Source organism: Anabrus simplex, chromosome 1 (assembly GCF_040414725.1).
Source record: "Anabrus simplex isolate iqAnaSimp1 chromosome 1, ASM4041472v1, whole genome shotgun sequence".
NCBI classification, from domain to species: Eukaryota; Metazoa; Arthropoda; class Insecta; order Orthoptera; family Tettigoniidae; genus Anabrus; species Anabrus simplex.
In genome coordinates this window covers 441986352-442009580 of record NC_090265.1, presented here as the reverse complement: position 1 = coordinate 442009580, position 23229 = coordinate 441986352, and the positions used below count along the sequence as shown (strand labels likewise).

At 40.7% G+C, this 23229-nt stretch overlaps 1 protein-coding gene across 4 annotated transcripts in view; it reads right to left on the bottom strand.

The window, feature by feature from the left end:
- LOC136856926 (probable peptidoglycan muropeptide transporter SLC46) overlaps positions 1-10877 on the bottom strand; it is a 221821-nt gene extending 210944 nt beyond the window's left edge. For all 4 annotated transcript variants that reach the window (XR_010858474.2, XR_010858475.2, XM_067135184.2 and 1 more), the window contains exon 1: positions 10302-10877. The gene's annotated coding sequence lies outside the window, so the exon portion shown is untranslated. The remainder of the gene's footprint in view (positions 1-10301) is intronic.
- Between the last annotated feature and the right edge of the window lie 12352 nt (positions 10878-23229).

The window sequence follows — 23229 nt, the reverse complement described above, 5'->3', positions numbered from 1 at the left end:
GGAAAACCACAAATTCCGTAGAGAAACACGTGTACATCAGCTTTGGTTTATTAAATTAATGACACTGTATTTTTTACGCTGTAGAAATCAGTCTTAATCTTAATTTATACTGTAACTTATGATGAAAAGTATTCGGCAAACTTGAAAATTGGCTGAGGGAGACATCTACGAATTAGTACCATGAAAACAGTGACCCAATATATGTTTAAGGTTGTTGATATGGATCAGATCTGTGTATCTGGAATAGATATCTGGAAAGAAAAGAAAAAAAGGAAATGAACCATTGTTTTTATGAACAGAAAATGAAAACATGTATATAATATGAGACTTACCCCCATCACATGGCTTTAAAGGTGTCTTTCGCAAATGGTGGAGTGTGCCACGCTGATTGCTAAGTCAAAGCAGAGGCTAGCAATAGGTTGTGGGAGGAGCGGAGGAGGCAAAGCGATAAGCGGTGGTGAGAGGCTAGTAAGACTAATAGTGTGTCTGTTTATACTAACTTTGTGTTTGTTATAAATGAGAATTATTATATATAATAAAATGTTGTGCTTTTCAGATATTTCATTTAGGTTGCATTTAGGATTGAAGTATTGTTCCAACTGAATAAAACACTTGACGATTGACACCAATGTCCATCAATCACAATGTGATGTACAGGAGAAAATGTTTGTTAAATTAATGACACTGTATTATTCATGTGAAGATTGAAGTATTGTTCCAAGTGTTTTATTTAATTTGATATCATTCCTACTTATAATGAACAGAGGCTGTATTAGCCTTACTAGCCTTTTTCCATTCCTACAACCTCTCCCCACTCTCCCCGCAACTTGAAACTCTTACCACTAACCTCTGCTTTGACTTAGCAATCAGTGTGGGGCACTCCGCCTTTGGTGAAAGACACCCTTGAAGCTTTGTGACAGGGCTAAGTCTCGTATTATACACATCTCTTCATTTTCTATTCATAAAAACAGCAGTTAATTTCCTTTTTTCTTTTCTTTCCAGATATCTATTCTGGATACATACATCTGATCCATATCAACCAACTTAAACGTCAAGTGGGCCACTGTTTTCACAGTACTAATCCGTAGATATTCCCCTCAGCCAATTTTTAAGTTTGCCAAATATTTTTCATCATATGTTACAATATAAATCAAAATTACAACTGATTTCTACAGCATGGACAATAGTGTCATTAATGTAACAAACATTTTCTGCTGTACATTACATTGCGACTGATGAACACTGGTGTCAATCTTCAAGATATTTTTCACCACAGACTTATTTTTGAAGTGTTATATCTTTTTTTACAGATGTTTTGCATGTTTCAATGTTTTTAATTATGCCAATTTTAACTATGCAATGGCTGAGGATGATCCAAGTTGGTTGAAACTAGTAAGTTACCATTAATGGTGTCTTAATGAGAATATATCACTAAACAGTTTTTATGGATAAAGTTACTGGTATATATTTGTTATTAATATTTATGTATTGAATAGGGGGACACATTTTACCTCATTTCACATGAACTGTTTCCGTCTGTTTTGAATCCTACCGTGAGGCGTGAATGACCAACCAAGGACCAGTCAAAATTAATAATCTTAGACAATTAAAAATGACCCTGTAACATCAATTCTTTAAATTTTGCTAAAGATAATGGAATTGTTTTATTAAAATTTCCTCCACACTGCAGTCACAAAATGCAGCCTCTGGGTTTGAGGGTATTTGGTCTTCCTAAGGCTAGATATAGCAGTGCCTGTTCTGACTTCATGTGTAACTTCAGAGCATCTCCAGACAGTGACCCATAAATCACCATAAGATGTCACAGGCACTGTACGTGCAACATCTTGAAGGTGTTCAGTATCATTAGAATTGAACCTTTCAACTTAAATTTCACTGAAAAAGACTTTATGATTGTCGCCTTATAAGGGACAGGTCTCTGTTAACACATAAACCAGTTTTTAATGGCACCCTAGGGAAAGGACCAAGCACCATCACACATGGCAATGTCAGCAGCCCTCAGGTGCAAGCAGAAGAACAAATAACATAAATTACTTCTCCTGAAGAAGTATGGCCCTTTCTTAAGGTGAACCACATAAAACCGACAACAGGTCAAAGGAGAGGAAAGTTGATCATCCTTGCAGACACACCAGTTAAACAAGCATCTGCAAGAAACTGCAAAAGAACAAGCAGCAAAGCAGTCAACAAAATGGGAAAGACTTGAAATTAAGACATCTGATAAACAATGAACATTACACGAGACGATGGTTATACAAAACTTTTACAAGAGAATTGTTTCCTCAAGAAAACATGAAGCAGCAAATGAAGAAAAAACCTTGGTTGCTATCACTAAAATAGTTGTTCAGTTATATTGTTGCCATACAGGGCACCAGAGCTCATTTTGAGAACATGATTTGGTTCCTAATTGATGTCTCTGAATCCAGTGACCATTAGGTCTAGTTTTCTCTAGTCTAGGTCTAGTTCTGTATATTTTTCATCTTAAACTATGTGCTATAAAGTTTGCAATGTAGCTACAATTGAGGCTACCATCACAATAATGGCCTAACCCTCAGAACTCTGGTTTGTGGGAATAGCAACTGGAAGATCTGGACGTTTGAAAATCTGGTGCATAGGGTAGTGTTTGTGGCACAAAAGGGATGATTATGATTATGATTATGAATAATGAGGTATGGTATACAATGTTTGGACAAGCATGTAGTTAACAGTGGATCAGTGACTGTTTTGGTGTGGGTTAGGCCACTGTTGTTTCGGTGCACTTGGCCACAATACACGAAACATGTTGAATAGCATATTTTACAATACAAACTATTAAAACATTTGACGACATACACATATGGCATTAATCTTAGTCATCAGCATCATCATTGACAGGAATGGTGTCCGCAAAACTGTAGTGCAGATGCCTTCAAGTTATGGCAATAACCATGGTAAACAGGAGGTACACACTGCAGCAAGGTCAATAAATCTTTCTGTTTTCAACTTGCTAATAGAGCATCCATTGGGATACAGTGAGTCCAGGGTCTCAATTACTTTTGATCCACGTTTTGCAAAACTTAATTCACCAGACAAAACATCTGGCTCATAGGAATACTTGTAATACATAATATGGGGACATGAAGATTTATAGAGAAGCCACTGAACCCTGGAATTTTGTGTACAAACTTTTCGATTATTTACGTCATTCTGTGTCATAGGTATGGCGGTGAATGGGTTCTTTCTCTGTGCACTAGTAATGACGTTCATCGAATCAGAAGGTGTGTACCAGTACATGTTAGGGAAATTTCATGTTTTTCACAATGATACCAAAGATTTTGTCACATACAAGGGATGAATGCCCACTGACTAAGAATTTATGTTTGATTTCTTCCAGTGTTCCCGTAAGATCTCCGAAGTTAAACAACACTGAGCGTGATCAGGAATTGGATGGGTTGCCATGCGCTGTTGGTGGGGGGGTAAGGGAATGGAGGAGCGGAAAGGAACTGGCCACCCCACCGAACGTAAACTCCGGCTCAGAAACACCTCTGCGGAGGTTCGGACCTGCCTTCGGGCAGAATAACCCTTACCTACCTCTTCCAGTGTGAAGTCTGGATGAAGAACCATGAACTAATACAATAAGGCCATTTTTATATTAAATTTTGGCCACCACATTGATCCGAGTACATAATCAGTCTCTTTGCTTTGACACTTATTTTTAATGTACCTAATGTAGGAAGCACGATCCAATCTCTTGCAGTCCTTAGAATACTTTGCAATCATTCCATACATACATGGTAGCTATTTTGGTAAGTCATGTATTCGAAGGCAGTATGTTCACAATTGACTCTTGTAGTAATAGATACCTCTCGTAAGTACTGGTGTTGGTAAAGTCTTCACCGAATCAAATGCAACAACCATTGCATTGCTGTCCAGGCACGTCCCTTCTGAATCCTGAGCATTCCCGTCCGCTCGCTCTCGGCCGTTTGGTGATGCAACTCTCTTTCACGTCCCCATTTAGCCTTCTCTTCCACAGTGTTGGCTGCGTCAAGTTTGATTTTATAGATAGAAGTCACAATTTCAAGAGGAATCACTTCAATTACAGTTTTTTTAATAAGATGAAAACGTTCGCAGTTAATCCGCAAACCGGATAATCAAGAGTTATTGTATAATGGCTCTGATATACTGGAAAATATTTAATGAAGTTCTCTACTTCAACAATCTTTTCCATTCGTGTTTTGTTTTCAACAGGGCATGTGCCGCTTGTATCCACAGGTGAGGTCTGTTGCATAACTTTTTGTAAAAGAACCCTTGTAATTCTGCTGTGTGATATTTGCAAAATATTCTTAAAGAACATTTATCTTAGGAACAACTTTCACTACAGCAAAAATATATGCCGACTGCAGGTCAAAACTACCTAACGCATAGATAGAGCCAAATAGATGTTGCTGGTGTTCAGGTGAAGTGTCAAAAACATTCAATCTTATACGGACGTGCTTCAAAGTTGGGACATTTCTTTGGGACTACATTTCCTTTAAGTTCTATGTATTTTTCCCCTTATCACTTTTCTTTTTGAATGTTCTGTGTCCAGTTTGTCACTCTAAACGCATTTTCTTCCTCTCTGAGGTTCATTAATGTTAGCAGTACTATGATCTCCTTCCAATGCATCTGTGATTGATGTAGTCAGTGTGGTATCATTACATGTACCGGATAGATTGGGCTCTGATAACAGAATATATAACTCGTCCGATGTATATTCGTACGCTGGATGGGTGGGCAAGGTTTACATTCCACTTCCGAGTCATTGGTATTAGTTTCAGATCCAAATATTTCTGAAATGGAAATGTTTTAAACAGGTACTTACCCGTAAAATGGTTTCTATCACATAGTATTAAGGAGCTATTAGTCCGACAAGGGAACATAACACCATCCTTACCTTGCAATGCAACTTCAGCATTGCCACCAGAGCTACTACACATTTTGTTTTGTAGCGCACGCGCACGTGCACACACACACACACACACACAAAATGAACGTTCCACAGTGTGTCGACCACAATACTGTTAGCATCTACTATAGTTCTCTCTTCCACTAGCTGTCACGTGCTGTATGACGTGTGGTACGATGTACCGCTGGCCTCCTCGCTATGCATAAATGGAGCAATATTGGCCTATGTGGCATAGGCCAATATTAGGCATAGGCCAATATTACGTTCGGTTTATTATGGAACTACACGGTGAATAAAGAAACCCTATGCTGCCACATTGTCCCTGTTGTCCAAATATGTTTATGCCCATTGTAGGATGTGAGGGTAGACTTTAAAGGGACGCTATGTGTGAATATCTCCAATTTTTCAAAAATGTGGGTTAGACCACTATTGCACTGATAACAGGATAATGTAATACAATTAATGTAATACAAATTTCTAGTGATTGAACTAAGAGGTCCAGTTAACCCACCTGCTAGGGTTAAGCGGACCACATTTGAGATGAATATTTTTTCCTTGATTCTTGAAATCCAAACAGCACAGGGTTATGATGAGAGCAGGGAAGCATATGTATAAACTTAAGTTCCCAGTCATGACAGACAATGATACAAAAGTAAGTTGTTGTTTTTTCGTAAAGTTCTAGGGAAGAAAAAATTCACGGTTCAGTTAATCCCAACTTCTCCTACAATGTATTGTCTTCCCCACACCCTGGAGGGGGTCATGGGTGCAAACTATGTCTCACATGTGGACTTGGCCTGCTGTTTTATGTCCGATGCCCTTCCTCATGCTAACCCTATGTGGATGGATGTATTCACTATTGCGTGTTTTAGTGGTGGTTAGTATTGTGGTGTGTTATGTGTATGTTTAGAGAAATATATTGGAACAAACACCCTGTCCCAAAATCACAGGAATTAACCAGATGCAGTTCAAATCCCCAATCTGGCAGGGAATTGAACTTGCGGTCCCTCTGAACCGAAGGCATTGATGCTGACCATTCAACTATGGAACCGAACAAATAGTACTATGTATATGTTTCTGAACAAATAACTTTTAAAATATAATGAGCATCTGAAGTAAAACTTAACTGAGTAGTGTGCAAAAGAGAGGTTTGTGACAAGACTGTTGGGCTGGGGGCAAGTAAAGGAGGTCTGGGGGTCGTTAGCCCTTGGGTTCGAGCTGTGAAGCGGTCCACAGGCCTCTAGAATTCCCTGCGACAGTATTGGCTAGCGACTCTACCATTGGATAGTTATTGTAACTACATCTGGCACAGGCCAGGACACGTTATTTTCAAACTCCACGGTTTCATTACTTTCACAGAATGTGGTAGCAGTGGACCACATGATACGAGCTCTATCGGAGACAATAGGAACTGCTCTGTAGCCAACCGGAATACAGGAAATGGCTGAATTTCAGAGAATGACATAGTGTTGGCATGGTACGGCTGGATGACATCACAGCACATTACACAAAGCTGCCAACGTAGGAACTTAGGTCACGCTAGTGACAAGACCATTCACAAGTGACAAGAATATGACAAAATATGAAATACATCCGAATAGTGATAAGACCATTGGTCTGAGTTGGTTATGCCCGACTAATTACAAGACCACTGGTTTGAATTGCTTACGTCCGGCTAGTGACAAGACTGTTGGGCTGAGGGCAAGTAAAGTAGGTCTGGGGGTCGTTAGCCCTTGGTTTAGAGCTGTGAAGCAGTCCACAGGCCTCTAGAATTTCCTACGACAGTATTGGCTAGTGACTTTACCATTGGATAGTTATTGTAACTACATCGGGCACAAGGCATGGCACGTTATTTTCAAACTCCACGGTTTCCTTACTTTCACGGAATGTGGTAGCAGTGGACCACATGATACGAGCTCTATCGGAAACAATAGGAACTGCCCTGTAGCCAACAGGAACACAGGAAATGGCTGCATTTCAGAGACTGACATAGTCATCATCATCATCATCATCATCATCCTAAACCATCTTCAGTTTCCCGGGTGTGGTATATGAGCCTCCTCCATCTCATCCTGTCCTTGTACCATTCCTCCTCCACCAACTTGTCCCAATCATGACCTCTCAGCAGTACATCATTCTTAACTAAATCTATCCATTTCCTTCGTGGCCTTCCCATGGGTCGTCTTCCTTCGACTTTTCTGTCAAATTCCTTCCTTGCAGTTCTGTTAACTGGCATCCTCTTCATGTGACCAAACCACTTCAGTCTTGATATCTGAATCTTATTGAGGAGAGAATCATCTATTCCTACTTCTTCTCTAATTTTCTCATTCCTAATCTTGTCTTTCCTGGTTTTCTGGATCAGAGTGCATAGGAATTTCATTTCAACTGCCTGGAGTTTGGAATTATCTCTATTGGTCAGTGCTGTGGTTTCGAGACTGTATGTAAGAATTGGTGTAAAATAGGACTTGTACAATGTCATTTTTGTTTTCATAAGTATTTGCTCATCCCACAGCAGGTGTCTTACCTGATAGTAAAATTGTGTTGCCTTAATGATTCAACTCTTCAACTCATGTTTTGCTAGGTTGTCATTTGATAGAACGCTACCCAAGTATTTGAAAACTGGAACACTGTCCTGTTGGGCTTCGTTTGACATGACTATTGGTTCTGCTCCTTCCCCCATACACTTTCATCAACACCGTCTTGGTTTTACTGATGCTTATTTCTTAAACTCCTCATTCCAGCTTTGCATTCTCTCTCCCAATCTCTCTTCTGAGTCACTCTAGATCGCAATATCATCTGCAAATGTGAAGGCTTTGATATCTCCATGTTCTTTCCTTTTAATAGATTTCATTACTACATCCATCACAATAATAAATAGAAGTGGTGACAATGAGCTACCCTGCTGCACTCCTCTCTGTTTCAAACCAGTCCGACAAACCACGTTCTACTTGAATACAACTTCTATTCCCACTATACAACATTTTCACTTTGTCTATGCGGTTGTCTCGCATTTGAAGTTCTTTCATGCATTGCCAAATTCTTTCCCTTGGTAGACTGTCGTAGGCTTTCTCAATGTCCAAAAATATTAGAAATAAAGGCTTGTTGTTCTCCCAGTAATTTTCCATTAGCATCTTAATTGCAAATATAAGGTCTGTAGTTGACCTTCCTGGTCTGAAACCTTACTGCTCTTCTTCCAAAACTGGTTCAACAATATCTCTGATTCTGGTCTCTATTATTTTTTCCACTATTTTCAGGACATGAGACAGTAGTGTAATACCACGATAATTAGTACATTTCCGTCGGTTTTCTTTCTTGAACAGAGGTACAATGATGCCCATCTTCCAGTCCTCAGGAATAGTATTTTCCTCCCATATCTTGTTGAGCAGCCTGTAAAGCCATTGGATTCCCAGAATTCTTGCCGCTTTCAGCATATCTGCACTTAGTTCGTCTATGCCCACTGCCTTTCCTTTCTTCATGCTCTTGAGCGCATTTTCAACCTCAAGCCATGTAATTGGTGGTTCAGTTGTGGTTCCTCGACTTGGCTCTCCTCTATCCGTTGTTATGTTTTCTGTATCTCCATTCAGCAACTTTTCGAAATAGATCTTGAGTTCCTGTTTAATTTCTGACATAATGTCGGCTTTAAATTTTTTATATAAGTACTAGTACGAATAATTTTAGGGGTGGGTTGGTGAGTGAATTCCTGGCAAGCATAAAGGGAAGGATCTCTACTCTCATCTACTTCAGGTATTGTATCACATCATTTTTGCATGATTTTCAACTTTCTAAAAACGTGAATGTTCTAATAAAGTATAACCATGTCTGAATCCCATCTCTCTCCACTATTATAATTATAATAATGTATTAACAATTGCAAATATCCACCCCACCCATCCAGATAGCATCCTGCGGCCCCTTTGAGATTCACGACCCACAGTTTGGGAAACACGATCTACTGTATAATTGCTGTCCATGAGTGTGTGTAAAAGTGAGAGAGAGAGAACATATGTTAGAAAGATGTCTGTTCAGGTGTATGCTTTAATAATAGGAGACACCCAGACAGAGAAAATACTTAGTCTAAAGGAAAAGTGCCATCCCAACTTTTACATCAATTGCAAAACCATGGAGAACTGTTACAAGTACGGCTGATTTATTTTATCCCCACTCGTCACTTTAGTCTATGGTGCATATATTCTTTGTCAATGAGTTCTCGCCACACTAGGTGAAGTGGAGTGTAAAATGGTAGGCCTAACTATAGCATATCGGTAACTGTGGTATATGGTACATACTCTTTGGTCTATGGGTTCTTGCCACACTAGGAAAAGGGGAGTGTAAAATGATAACTAACTAAGCTACAGCACATCGGATTACATCAGACTTGATTCAGTTTTATGAACATTTTAAGTGTCTTTAAACCTCAGATACTAAATAAAAAAGAAACAACCATCTGCAAGGTCTGTAAGCGATTTCCCTCTACTCACTGTCAGGCGGAGGGCTGTGTCATGCTTATTTTTACATTTGTTAAAAGTTCCAAACCGCCTAATCTGGTTCCTTATGTATATAAAATATATGAGAGAGTGGGAAATTGCCATTGGAAATCAAAGATGACAGGCTACATGGACATAAACATGAGAAACGTATGTAAGCACCACGCCAGTACCGCTACGGAAGTTTTAAAGCTGAATATCACAGGTTTAACTATTACAAAACTCAAGAGCATTAGGTATAGGTGTTGTATGACTACTGGAATTCAAGTAGGCCTACTGCCGCTGTCGGGCCGTATACTGCTTTGTTCAGAAGACAGAATTACGGAAATAACAATGCAAAGTAAATTTTAGTTCAGTGATTTTTGCCACTATTTAATTACGCAGCAGTAACATTTTAAGAAAAACAATTGTTTAGAACGTACGGTTCCAGCTCTGTCGAAAATCACGGACTGTGCTGCGTCGTCATAACGATCCTTCTGGGCCCGGGTCTCAGAATTGCTCAGAATTGAATAAGCCTACTTACTTCCACAAAAGAGTATCTTGCATTTTTTTTTTTTTTTTTTTTTTACTGTGAAAATGACTGAGTTGTTGAAAAACCGCTCATGAGAATAGGTCAAAGTTTCCATCCTTTACAGGTGATAATACGATATATAGTATATACATCCCTTGACTTTCACCGCATCCTTCTATTTTGAACAAAGCAACCGAAAATAATCATGTACCCTTCTATGGTTAATACGATCTTCTTCTTCCAAGTCATTCTCCCGATCATCTGGAGAGGGATTCTGTGGTTAACACAAATAATTCAATTATACCGGTACTGGTATTATTTTGCGCTTTCTCATCGTAAGGCTCAGTCATACGGCTATCTTTGCACTTACCTTCCGTAAGTTTAGGTTGATTGATAAACGATGTAAGGAAAGTCTTGTCAACAATAACACAGCATCTCGTGACGGGAGTCGTAAACAAGAGTTCATATCCACCAGAAGCAATCCACTCGCATGAAGGTCGTTGCACACAAAGAAGTGATCACGTGCTGCGAATGAGTTGTCAATGTAAAGGCTCATCGAGACATTTTGCGTTAATAAGGTTAGGATCGCCAAGCGATTATTTCATAATTTATGTTCAGATTTTACTTTTATTCGTCTTTCCACTTGTTTTTAAATTTTTCATTTTATTTATTCATAGAGGCAGATTCCAGCATACATTTAAATTTGCCTTCTATTGTCCGACAATAACCCTCAAAAGAGAGCGACAACAGAACTCGCTATCAACTGATCCAGTTGTTTGTCGTTAACAGTAGTCTATTATACTACTTTCATTGCTGCTTTTCTCAAAAGTAGAAGACCAAACGCATCGTCTAATTTGTCCTTGGCAATAAAATAGTATGAAATCATTGCTAGACTGCGTGCCAAAGAAGGCTGCGTGCTGCGCATACTTGAATTCGAGGACTCGAGGACCTGTCATAACACGATCTCGCAATTCAAACACAGTGTTGCCAACACAATTTTCATTTAACAAGCTAGATTATCATCCAATATAAGCTAGAGAAGAACCTAAATCGGAACTAGAAAAAGTTATAAAAATAAGAAAAGTATTTATAGCACTGCTCACGGGGTAGAGATGAAATTGTTCTTTGTTATGTTCAATAACAGCAAAGTAATATAACCGCAAACCATGGATATTTAATTATGTATACTGAGCTAGTTCTGACAGGTGGAGGTGGTGATGTTTATTGTCTTAAGAGGAAGTGCAACTGGGCAACCATCCTTCATAAAACACTCATTAGAGAGAAAAAGTGGAAGGGGTCCGAAACCCCAAGGCACTATAGCTCTTGAAGGGCCTTGGCCTACGAAGCGACCTCTGCTCAGCACGAAGGCCTGCAGATTACGAGGTGTCGTGTGGTCAGCACGACGAATCCTCTCGGCCGTTATTCTTGGCTTTCTAGACCGAGGTCGCTATCTCACCGTCAGATAGCTCCTCAATTGTAATCACGTAGGCTGATTGGACCTCGAACAAGTCCTCAGGTCCAGGTAAAAATTCCTGACCTAGCCGGGAATCGTACCCGGGGTCTCCAGGTAAGAGGCAGGCAAGCTACCCCTACACCACGGGGCCGGCACGGAAGGGGTCCGGCACTTTGAAAAATGAGGATATCTGCCAAAGAAAGACAAGGACCACGAAGGGCGTGAAAGTGAAAGACTTCCAAGGCCTCGTGACCTAATACGGTCGGGGTCGGAAAAGAACAAGAGTTGACCAAGGGAGGTCGGATAGGATAGATGAAAGAGAGGAGCCTGGCGCAATAAGGAAGTTTTGTGAGGTGATTGGACGATAGTAAGAAGTGCCGGTATGAAAAGGAATGCCATAACATTACATCATAAAGGCACATTCAATGCTCCTGCTGTACCTGTGATGAGTCACCTACCGTGATCATAGGTAGTTTCGCTGTTACTACCACGTCATACAAGGAGAGAGAGAGTGCGTGTATTCGTTCATACTGGGGAGGGCACAACGCCACATCACATGAGGCACGTTGAAGGAAATAAGATAGATTTAGCGGGGGATAACCTACAGCGGGAATATTGTTCTTTTGTCGCTAAACGTTGGATTAAATAAGCCCAGAGCCATCTACAGTTAAAGCCGGAAGGAACGCTTGGCAACGCTGTATCTATCTGTCAAGCGGAGGTCCGAGGGAGAAAAGGGGGCGTGACCGATTTAGAATGACTTCGCCCATATTCACTACATTTAGACCAACACAATGATTCGTAAAATAGGACTAGGAAACACACACGTCAGTAAATGCATTCACTGAAGTTAGAAATGTACATTTTGCACGAAGAACAGTACTCACAAGCTCGATTATTGTGGAGCGTTGACAGCTTCCTCCGCTTTGTGTTTTTATCCTCACTGCTGACAGCATTTCATCTGCTTTCAGCACTTATTTAACACGATATTGGAAAATGTGGACAATAAACAATCTATCGCACCATTATTGTCACGCCCACAATGACGGCGTTTAAACCAGAACTGTTGATTATCATCTCTTCCTAAAGCAGCTCGGGGTAGAGAGAACAGAAATTCTTTATAATTTTCACAACCCAGGTGGTCTTCGTATACCACTGTTCTGCAGACACACACAATACAATGTGATGACACCACTAACCCACCTCTGTGAGGTTCTTCAAAATAGAGATCACCTGTTTCATTACTTGCAGGAGACCTAAACAAATGTCACAGCTTATCCTTCTGGATATTGTCCTTAGTGTATACCCAGATATGTATAGCATATTACCGCTGACATCTCAAATGCCCACCAAAAAATTCAGATGATAAATGTGAATCTAACTTGTTTATTACTTCCACATTAAGCCCAATAACATCTGTCTTGATGGAATCAGACATATCTGATAGGTTACAGCCAAACCTCACTTTTCCATACCATCAGCAACACCCTTAACACTAATTTTCATCTCACTTTAAAGGACTTGAGGTGCAGTAACATTGTAGTTACAACCAATAAGATGTAAGTACTGAAAAAAACCTTCTTTCTAAGTTATCACTTTGAAAGTTTCTTGACAGTAAATAATTTGCCTTCACAGTTCCAAGCGAAACTTTTGAGTAGGGCCTAACTCTTTTTCCTTTTAGTGCAAATAATAATAATAATAATAATAATAATAATAATAATAATAATAATAATAATAATAATAATAATAATAATAATAATAATAATAATAATTGCTTTACGTCCCACTAACTACTTTTACGGTTTTGGGGAGGCGCCGAGATGCCGGAATTTCGTCCCGGAGGAGTTCTTTAACGTGTCAGTAAATCTACCGGCACGAGGCTGACGTATTTGAGCTCCTTCAAATACTACCGGACTGAGCCTGGATCGAACCGACACATTTCTGCGCGAACAAAGTAGTTCATGCAATGGCCGCTTGGATCGCGTTTATATTCTGTTGTTCTCATGTTCTGTCTATATCCTTATATTGAAGATTCATACAATAACGCGAAATAATACATTTTATTATCGTTATGCCGGGTGTGAATCAGATATAAATATAGAAAACAACTTAGAACATACTACACTTCATATATTTCTTTCATTTAGCACTTGATTATCACACAAGAATAAAGATAGGGAAATAGGCCCAAATAGAAGTAGCCTACTCACACGATTTTTCCCTATTTCTATAATTTCAACACTTTTTTGCCAAGAGGCTTGCTGTTGAATTTGTTTAATAAATCACAGTCTTCAGTCACTTTCTTTGCATTAGTGTCAAGAACAAGCCTGAAAAATTTTGTTAAGTATAACGTATGTGATGTGTGCTTGATCACAGTCGCGGCACTGAAACGTCTCTTTAAACTTTGGAGCGGTAAGGAATTTCAGCTTTCGGACAAGGTTACATTTTCTGAGATATCCTAACGCCCGCGTTGTAAATAATAATACATTTTTAAGAAGAAGACGAATTTGCGGCGCCACTTTGTCGGGGAGCAGAATTCCGCTCACTGTACTTACACTGTCATCTGATTCGACTAAGTGCAAGCTACATATTCTGGAGTTATCATTAGGAACTCAAAGAGATACTTTTCTGCTGCCCTGTCGAGAAATAGCAAGCCTCCATCTTTCCCCTAAACTCGGATCTTTAGGAAAAAGATGAACATTTATATTTGTGTATATTTCTTCACTGTGTCAGATGTGCAGTTAGGAACGCAACAATAAACCACTTTCCTACAGAATGGAAAGAGAAATTTGACGGCAATTGGACCCAGGGGCTCTGAAATTTTGATCGTGGGTTGGCGACCACGGGGCCCTTAACTGAGTCCTTGCATTTCTTCCACTTACTTGTGCCAGGCTCCTCACTTTCATCTATCCTATCCGACCTTCCTTGGTCAACTCTGGTTCTTTGCCGACCCCGACACTATTAGGTTTCCGAGGGCTAGGGAGTCTTTCATTTTCACGCCCTTTGTGGCCCCTGTCTTCCTCTGGCAGATGCTTTCATTTTTCGAAGTGTCTGGTCCCTTCCAGTTTCTCTCTCTGATTAGTGTTATATAGAGGAAGGTTGCCTAGTTGTACTTCCTCTTAAAACAATAATCACCACCACCACCTTCACGGTAATTTGGAAGCACATAACTAAACAAATGTTATGTGCATCTCAGCAACCATCCATATATTGCAAATCGTGAGACCAAATAAATTAAAAAACGACAAAACTCTTTTTATTTCATGTTAGGTAAGACCTTTCCTTATAAAACAAAGTTTAATATGTAATTTCTTCTCATAAAACACGTTGCAGTAACACACGTAATCATAAAATTCGCGCCAAACAACAGAACATAAACGCGAACTTAGCGGTGGAAAAGAGAAAAACTATTACCCCGCTTTTAATCCAAGAAATTGGCTCTCTGTCCAGGCCTTCTAGTATCTAGTAGGCTTTGGCTTAGCCTCAACGAGCTAGTTATTCTAGCTCGTTGCTTAGCCTACAAGGAATACAAAGCCTGCTCACTCGCAGTGCTCTCTTCAGAAACAGTGTCCGCCTGGCAGTGCGTGTCTTGACCACTGCAGCGCTAGTATACCACCTCACATCAACACTCACTAGCATTGCTAATGGGAGTTCAAACCAGCACAAATTTACCTCTACACTATACTTCCTGTATATTATATACGTTACTGGGCAGAATGAAGTAGAAAATAATAAATGTTCACCTTTTACCCCTGGGAGTTCAATTCAGCTGTGGATTTTCATTTCAGATAACACACAGTCGAAATTTATGTCTGGCATTTAAAAGGATATAAGTTCTGTACTAGATATTTTTACTACCGCACCGTAGATGTTCAGTGAAAAGGAACGACTTTAACCATTTTCCTTGATATTTTCTTCTCAAGAAGTATTCACGGCGAAACTCGCCTCTCATGCTACTAGCGTAGTTAGTGACAGAGGGGCGCAGAAACGTCTGCAGTATTATTCTGCTTAGTTCCTCAGGATGATCACTTTTCCCACACTGTAGAATAGGATTTTTAGCAACATGTGGCAACAGTATTTCGGTTCATGTTTGTGCTATTTTTGGACTGGCCAGCGTTATCGATATCATATCGTCCGTTACTTGCCCCAGTTTCATCAGGAGTGAAACAAAACTTGTTTTTGGATGCCTGAGACCACCTCTGTCTTTGATTTTTATTAATGACGTTAGTGGAGATGGACTCTGGATACTACTAATTTTATCAACAAATTCTTGACATGGCATGTGGTCTTCGACAACTCTTACCAAACACCCTCCAATATATGCCATTGCAGCACTCGACATAGACACGCATGGTGCTCCTTTGGCTTCCTTTTCGATGCTTTTCACCTGTATTTGAAAATTTCTTGCTACCGGGCGAGTTGGCCGTGCGGTTAGGAGCGCGCAGCTGTTAGCTTGCATCCGGGTGATAGTGGGTTTGAACCCCACTGTCGGCAGCCCTGAAGATAGTTTTCCGTGGTTTCCCATTTTCACACCAGGCAAATGCTGGGGCTGTTCCTTAATTAAGGCCACGGCCGCTTCCTTCCCACTCCCAGCCTTTTCCTATCCCATCGTCGCCATAAGACCTATCTGTGTCGGTGCGACGTAAAGCAACTAGCAACAACTGTATGCTAACTCAGGATTCGTTGCTGCCGGTTCATCCTCGTGTGCGATTTGTTCACTAACTAACTGTTGCAAAAGTTGGAAAAGATACATTTCATTTATTTTGTTCCGAAAAATAAGAAAACCATTTAGAAACTTATAGGAGACCATTTATTCCTTTTCTGGTTATTTTTCACGAAAAACTGAAAGGTAAAAAGGAACTACTTATATATTATGTCACTTTACGTTCCACAACTATTCTTCTCTTCCTCCTGCATAGACGAGCACATTAACTTACGCTCCGTGATAAGAATGGACAGCTGCACTCTTCGAGTATTCCAAGGTTCAAATCACACTTTCGACACTGGCAATTCTCAATGTTAAGTGCGGCCAGTATCCAGTACGGTAATCGGGAGATAGTTGGTTCGAGTTCCACTGTCGACAGCACTGAAGATGGTTTTCCGTGGTTTCCCATTTTCACACCAGGCAAATGCCGGGGCTGTGCCTTAATTAAGGACACGGCCGCTTCATTCCATTTCCTAGACCTTTCCTCCCATCGTCGCCATAAGACATATCTGTGTCGGTGCGACGTAAAGCAAGTAGCAAAAATATATATATATATATCTCAATGTGAGTTTCATGTAGAGTATACCACGGAAATAATGAAAGTATGAGGGAACCTTCAAGTCCTGGGGTACCTACTCCAATATGTGTGCCAAATACGATGGCCATGACACCCAAGGAGTCTGGCATTCCCAAATAATATGCTAATATTGACGGATCATGTAACTTCTAAATATTTTCATTCCTCTCCTGAAAGGGGGGCGGGCTTCCTAGACGGTGACACCGTCTCTCGGGCCAGGAGATTTTATATCGAAGATAATATTATCATCAGAACAGGAGCAATAGTAATAAGTAACCTAATTTTTGCCGTCACATGGTCTGCGTATTTACTGGAACTTACCTTGTCTGCTTATTCCTTTAATCCATACTTCCCTAGTTGGCTCTTGGCAAGGGAATTCATGGAAACTAGTTCCAGGAACTTTATTTCTAGAGCCTTGTTTGCAACACGGTACGCAACAGTACACCATTGTAATATAATTGATGTATTTTAACAATACTATGTCACCAGTAAGCATACAACGTGAAGAAATACCGCCAACCGAGGTGTTCATGTGAGATTGAATTACAGCGCCTCTAGCGGCAAATATAGCATCGACAGGGCGGACAGCTATGAGTGGCTGTTGGGCAGGCCTTGTATTCCGTGTAGGCTAAGAGCAGAGTGTCGCATATTGTCTCTACTCTATTTGCTACATAGGCCTACTACGTTTTTCCTTCTATTCTTACACATCGTTATTATTATTATTATTATTATTATTATTATTATTATTATTATTATTATTATTATTATTATTATTATTATTACACTTGACTGTACGTTGGACCGACACATATACCGGTAGGTCGTATGGCGACAATGGGATAGGAAATAGCTAGGAGTGGGAAGGAAGGGCCCTGACATTTATTAAGGTAAATATAGCCCAGCATTAGTTTTGAGAGGCCGAGCTGCCGGAATTTTGCGCCCAAGGAGTTCTTTAACGTGCCAGTGTATCTACAGACACGAGGCCGACGTCTTTGAGCACCTTCAATTACCGCCGAACTGAGCCTGGATCGAACTTGCCAAGATAAGCTCAGAAGGCCAGCGCTATATCGTAGTTATCCTAATATAAACCGTGCTGATCTTATTACTTTCCGAAACACCATTCCTTTTCAACACGTTTATGGGCCCGGGATGCGCGTTTGAAAAGTGATTAAATGTGTACTGATAAAAAACATTGAAAAATAGACGCGTGGAAATATCGTGTCGCACACGGTTGTCGAGATTGAGTTAAACGTTTAACCAAGTGTCTTCTGCGAATAAATTGGTGTGTGAAGTATGGTGCGCATCGAGACGTTGTCAAAGGACAACTTTGGTTCGTGGAAAATTCACATGAAGGTTATGCTAGTAAAAAAATCATACGTACCGGTAGCTGGGACAAAGTTTAAGCCTGAACCGATCGCCGAGAACGCAGCCGTCATTACAGAATGGGAAGAACGTGGCAGTCAGGCAATGGCAGGTATTATCTTGGGGATTCAACCCTCGGAATTGAAACATGTAAAATATTGTGTCACTTCGCACGAACTGTGGCTAAATCGAAAACCAGGTGAGTTGGCCGAGCGGTTAGAGGCGCGCGGCTGTGAGCTTGCATTCGGGAGATAGTGGGTTCGAATCCCACTGTCGGCAGCCCTGAAGATGGTTTTTCGTGGTTTCCCATTTTCACACCAGGAAAATGCTGGGGCTGTACCTTAATTAAGGCCACGGCCGCTTCCTTCCCACTCCTAGCCCTTTCCTATCCCATCGTCGCCATAAGACCTATCTGTGTCGGCGCGACGTTAAGCAGCTTGCAAGAAGAAAAGCTAAATCTAAAGTCCTATTACCAATCGAAGGGGCCCGCACGGAAGGCAACATTGTTAAAGCTGACGGTGCTTCAAAGAATAAAATGGGGACGTACGCGATCATTTACGGATATTTTTCGACGCCGTGGACAAGCTGAATGGTATGGACGTGGCAATCAACGATGATTTGTTATCCATGTCACTTCTGTATAGCTTGCCAGTCCGTTTTGTATACTTCCGGTGTGCGATACAATCTCGCAACGAACTTCCAAAGCCCGAGGTATTACGCATAAAAATAGTTGAAGAAAGTGGCACGAGGAGCAGTGACCGAGGAATGGTCAATATTCAGGGATATAACAGGACCGATCATTTGATGCAAATAAAAAAGAAAAAAAAACTCTTCATATGGACATATGCCCTATTTCGAATGGTTTCCGAGGTAGAACACATTTAATGTAGGCTTACTTTTGCTTTTGGGCTGGTGGCGCGCACGTATGTGTCTTACCCACCCAAACTCTTTGACGTTTTGAAACGGGTAGCAAGTTTTCCGTATGTAATGTTGACCGTACACGTGTTCGTGGGACATTCATACGTGCAGAAAGTCGCCGTGTGCTGGTAGTTGGACTACACTGCGCTATTTCAACACTGTGTTTCTGTTCCTGCACGGTTTGTTGAACTTCACGTTCAGGAGAAAAATGGGTACCGTACTTGGAAGAATACGTGTTTCACGCAATGTGCTGAAAACTCTGGTAAACACTCTATTAGGAATTCGACGTGTCGGAAAGCGCCGACGGTATTGATCGACAGAAGCAGGAGCACTACCATCGCAGAAGCCGTGAACATTCACAGAGTCTGCATATTCTTCCCTAGTGTAGATGTATGACATTTTAGCCAGCACGTGTATAGTACGCGAACCTTTTCTTGATCCCAAGACAATTGCGTGCGCGCCACTAGTCCAAAAGGGCCATATGTCCATATGTAGCTTTTTGCTTCAAATGGTCGCTCCTGTCTTATCCCTGAATACTGACCATTCCTCCTGGGACACGCTGTATATTACAACAGAACTGAACTCGTGCAAGTTCGTGACGGACCGCAACGGAGATAAAATGTGGTGCCTCGACAGCGGTTGCAATCGCGCGCATTTGTAAAAATCTGGACTATTTTTCACTAGTAGAATTTGATGTTTTTGATAATTTAAAATTAGCGAAGCTCCACGACGAAAGTAAGTGCAAAAGGTGTTGTGTCAATGTCAATGAGCGTTGATGGTCGCGTTAAATGTGTTAACCTATGCGATACCGGTCTATCTGATCTGCGTACTAATCTACTGTCAGTCGAGAAGATCGTACACAAGGGTCACCGCGTAGTGTGTCTGGCTCCATGGCTAAATGGTTAGCGTGCTGGCCTTTGGTCACAGAGGTCACGGGTTCGAATCCCGACAGGGTCGGGAATTTTAACCTTAATTGGTTAATTTCGCTGACACGGGGGCTGGGTGTATGTGTCGTCTTCATCATCATTTAATCTTCACGACGCGCAGGTCGCCTACGGAGTCAAATCAAAAGACCTGCATCTGGCGAGCCGAACTTGTCCTGGGACACTCCCGGCACTAAAAGCCATACGCCATTTCATTTTTACCGCGTAGTGTTTGACAAAACATCCGCTCGAGTTACAGATGCGAACGATAGAACCTTATTCGTCGCACGTAGAAAAGACGGACTTATTACATTAATGGGTTATATACCGAAGAACATGAAAAAATTGCCCGAGCTGAAGATACGCGAAAAGGTCTATTATGGACTGGCACATTCGACTGGGAATCTAAACATAACTGATCCACGTGAAGCAGTGAAAAAAAGAATAGAGGAAATCGAAGTCATCGACACTGAAGAGGATTTTGAATATGAGATCTTTCCTTGCAGGGAAAGATAGCACGTAGGGCCTACCCGTTTACCGAAGAAGTCCGACCGGAGAATTAATCCAACGTAGCTGATTCACGCCCAACATTTGTGGCCCTATTAGAGTCTCCTCGAATGGAAACGCGCGTTACCGTACTTCATTACATTCGTTGACGATGCGACTTCAAGGTGCGAAGTGAAATTTCTTCGTCAGAAAAATGAAGTCGTTAATGAGTTTCAGGACTTTAGAATAATGAGTTTTAGGACTTCAAAAGACGTTTGGAAACAGAAAAAATGCGAAGATAAAAGTTTTACAATCCGATAACGGTAAGGAGTACACAGTAGCGGCTATTGGGAGTTAGAATTGGAGGGCACAAACATTTATAGACAACAAAACTTACCCGGGTTTAAGCGCTAAAGCAGTAGGGAGTGGATGGATATAAAAATTGAAAGAAAAAAAAAAGCTATAAAATGGTTTCTTTAATGCTGCCTGAGCAAATTTCTACAGCAACATACCGTAAAGGTTGAGTCTACCAAATTTAGTGCGGTAATAATAGTACTATACAATAAAACTTTCACCAAAAGGACAATAATTACACATGTATTACAATTAAATAGAAGTTTGGCATGATTATACTATTAAAATGTCATTTAGTATTTGACTACACACTAACAAAGAATAGACACTAGATGGAACTGGACAGACACATTTACTGAGTGAGACTGTCAGACTGACTAATGCGCGTGGGAAGCAGATGAATTATACCTCAGTGTCCATGACCTTGGCAAGAGAGCTTCATTGCTATTGAAGTCAGTCGGAACCCTTGACAATGCCGAATGCAGCCTTCGGTGAAACGTCGGGACTATCACATGTTCCTGGACCACAGCCTACAAGCCCGGAAAACACTGATATGATTTTAATTTTTTTGCGTCTTTCCGCTAAGTATTTGTGTTAATAATTAGATAAATTAAAGGAAGGAATTAGCTGAAAAATCAATAGGGATTGTACAAAAAAAATGTCTATAATTTCTGGTTTCAGGCGATTTTTAGTAACTCCTAGGTTCTTCAGTCTGTCGGAACTTAAAATAAGTCAGGTGGCTAAAATGGAATAAACATTTATTATTTTCTCCACACTGCTACTGGGAGTACGTGAATTCACAATTCGAGTCATTGTTGAAGACCTCTGGGACCCTACGACACCTGACGATTCCATGTATCCCAAACAAAATGGAGTAGCAGAAAGGAAAGAAAAGTACACTTGTCGAGATGACCAGATGTTTATTAATTCAGTCCGGACTTCCTCCTCCTTTCTGGGCAGTGGCTGTTGCAACAGCAAAATGTCTGTAAATTCAAAAAATTGGGATATGATCGCCAAACGTGGGAAAATTCTACCCTCGTGGCAAAAAGGGCATATTCCTTGGATACTGTATATGGAGTAGTCAAAAGGTTTCAGAATGTGGATACTACAGGAACGAAAATGTCAAGTTTTTGAGAGGAGATAGAAAATTCATTATTATTTTTTCCCAAGTTGGCGCACAAATGTATTTCTTCAACAAGAGCACTGTGATGACAATTGTGCCAACAAGGAGCAGAAGCAGGTTGTTTCTTTCATCAATATAAACATAATTCCTAGACACACAGAACGTACAGAAAGCATCGAATATTCGGATAGTTCAGAAGAGAAATTTCTCTATTTTGAAAATGAACCAGAACCAGAAATACAACACTCTCAACATGCTCCAGAGAGAGCAAAACCAATTCATTCAGGAACATGAGGCAGACCTTGAAAGCTTTATGAGGAACGTGATGGAGGACAAATGATTTGGTATGTCTGGTTGAGGTTCCAATTAAAATGGCATTTTCAGGTCCAGAGAAAAATGAATGAATGCTGGTGATGGCAGATGAATTTGTCTCTATTCTAAAAGACAAGACCTGTGATCTCATAGACCACAATTGGAAGTCATGAAGTCCTTAGGAATGAGTACGGAACAAGTGGTGAGAGCACAAGAAGGAAGGCTAGAGTCGTGGCCAAGGATTTTTTCCAGAGGCAAGGAATAGATTATACCAAAACGTTTACACCACTAGCATGACTCAACTCAATACAAATGGCTATTGCGCTTGCTGTTCATCGTGGAATATAACTGACAATTCAATGTAACAACTGCATACTTAAATGGAATTGTCGAAGGGGAAATCCTTATGGAGGTGCCAAATTACACCAGCCGGGCTGAGTGGCTCAGACGGTTAAGGCGCTGGCCTTCTAACCCCAACTTGGCAGGTTCGATCCTGGCTCAGTCCGGTGGTATTTGAAGGTGCTCAAATACGACAGCCTCGTGTCGGTAGATTTACTGGCACGTAAAAGAACTCCTGCGGGACTAAATTCCGGCACCTCGGCGTCTCCGAAGACCGTAAAAGTAGTTAGTGGGACGTAAAACAAATAACATTATTAAATTACACCACGGAAATCCTCAAATTCACTGTACAGGAAAGCCATTCAACATCCGAGATTGTAGTTGAAGCCAAGAGAATGCTGAAGATGCTGAACAAGGATTGTGTGTGCCACATTAAAAAAGGCTCAGTATGACTTGAAGCAGACGGGCCGCTGTTGGCCTCGACTCTTGAACAAGCAACTACTAAGGCTTGGTCTCAAACCAATGTCCGGTGATTCGAGCATCAACTTGAAGGGTGCAGATGCTGATCTTTTCTTGATCATCATTTATGTTGATGACATTTTAATTTTGTCACAGAACTCAAGAGAAATTGACAAGGTCTACAAATTTCCACCAAAACTGTTTGAGGTCAAAGACCTAGGAGATGTTAATTACTGTCTCGGAATTGAGTTTTTCTAAATGAATCTGATATAACCTTGAAACAGAAAGGT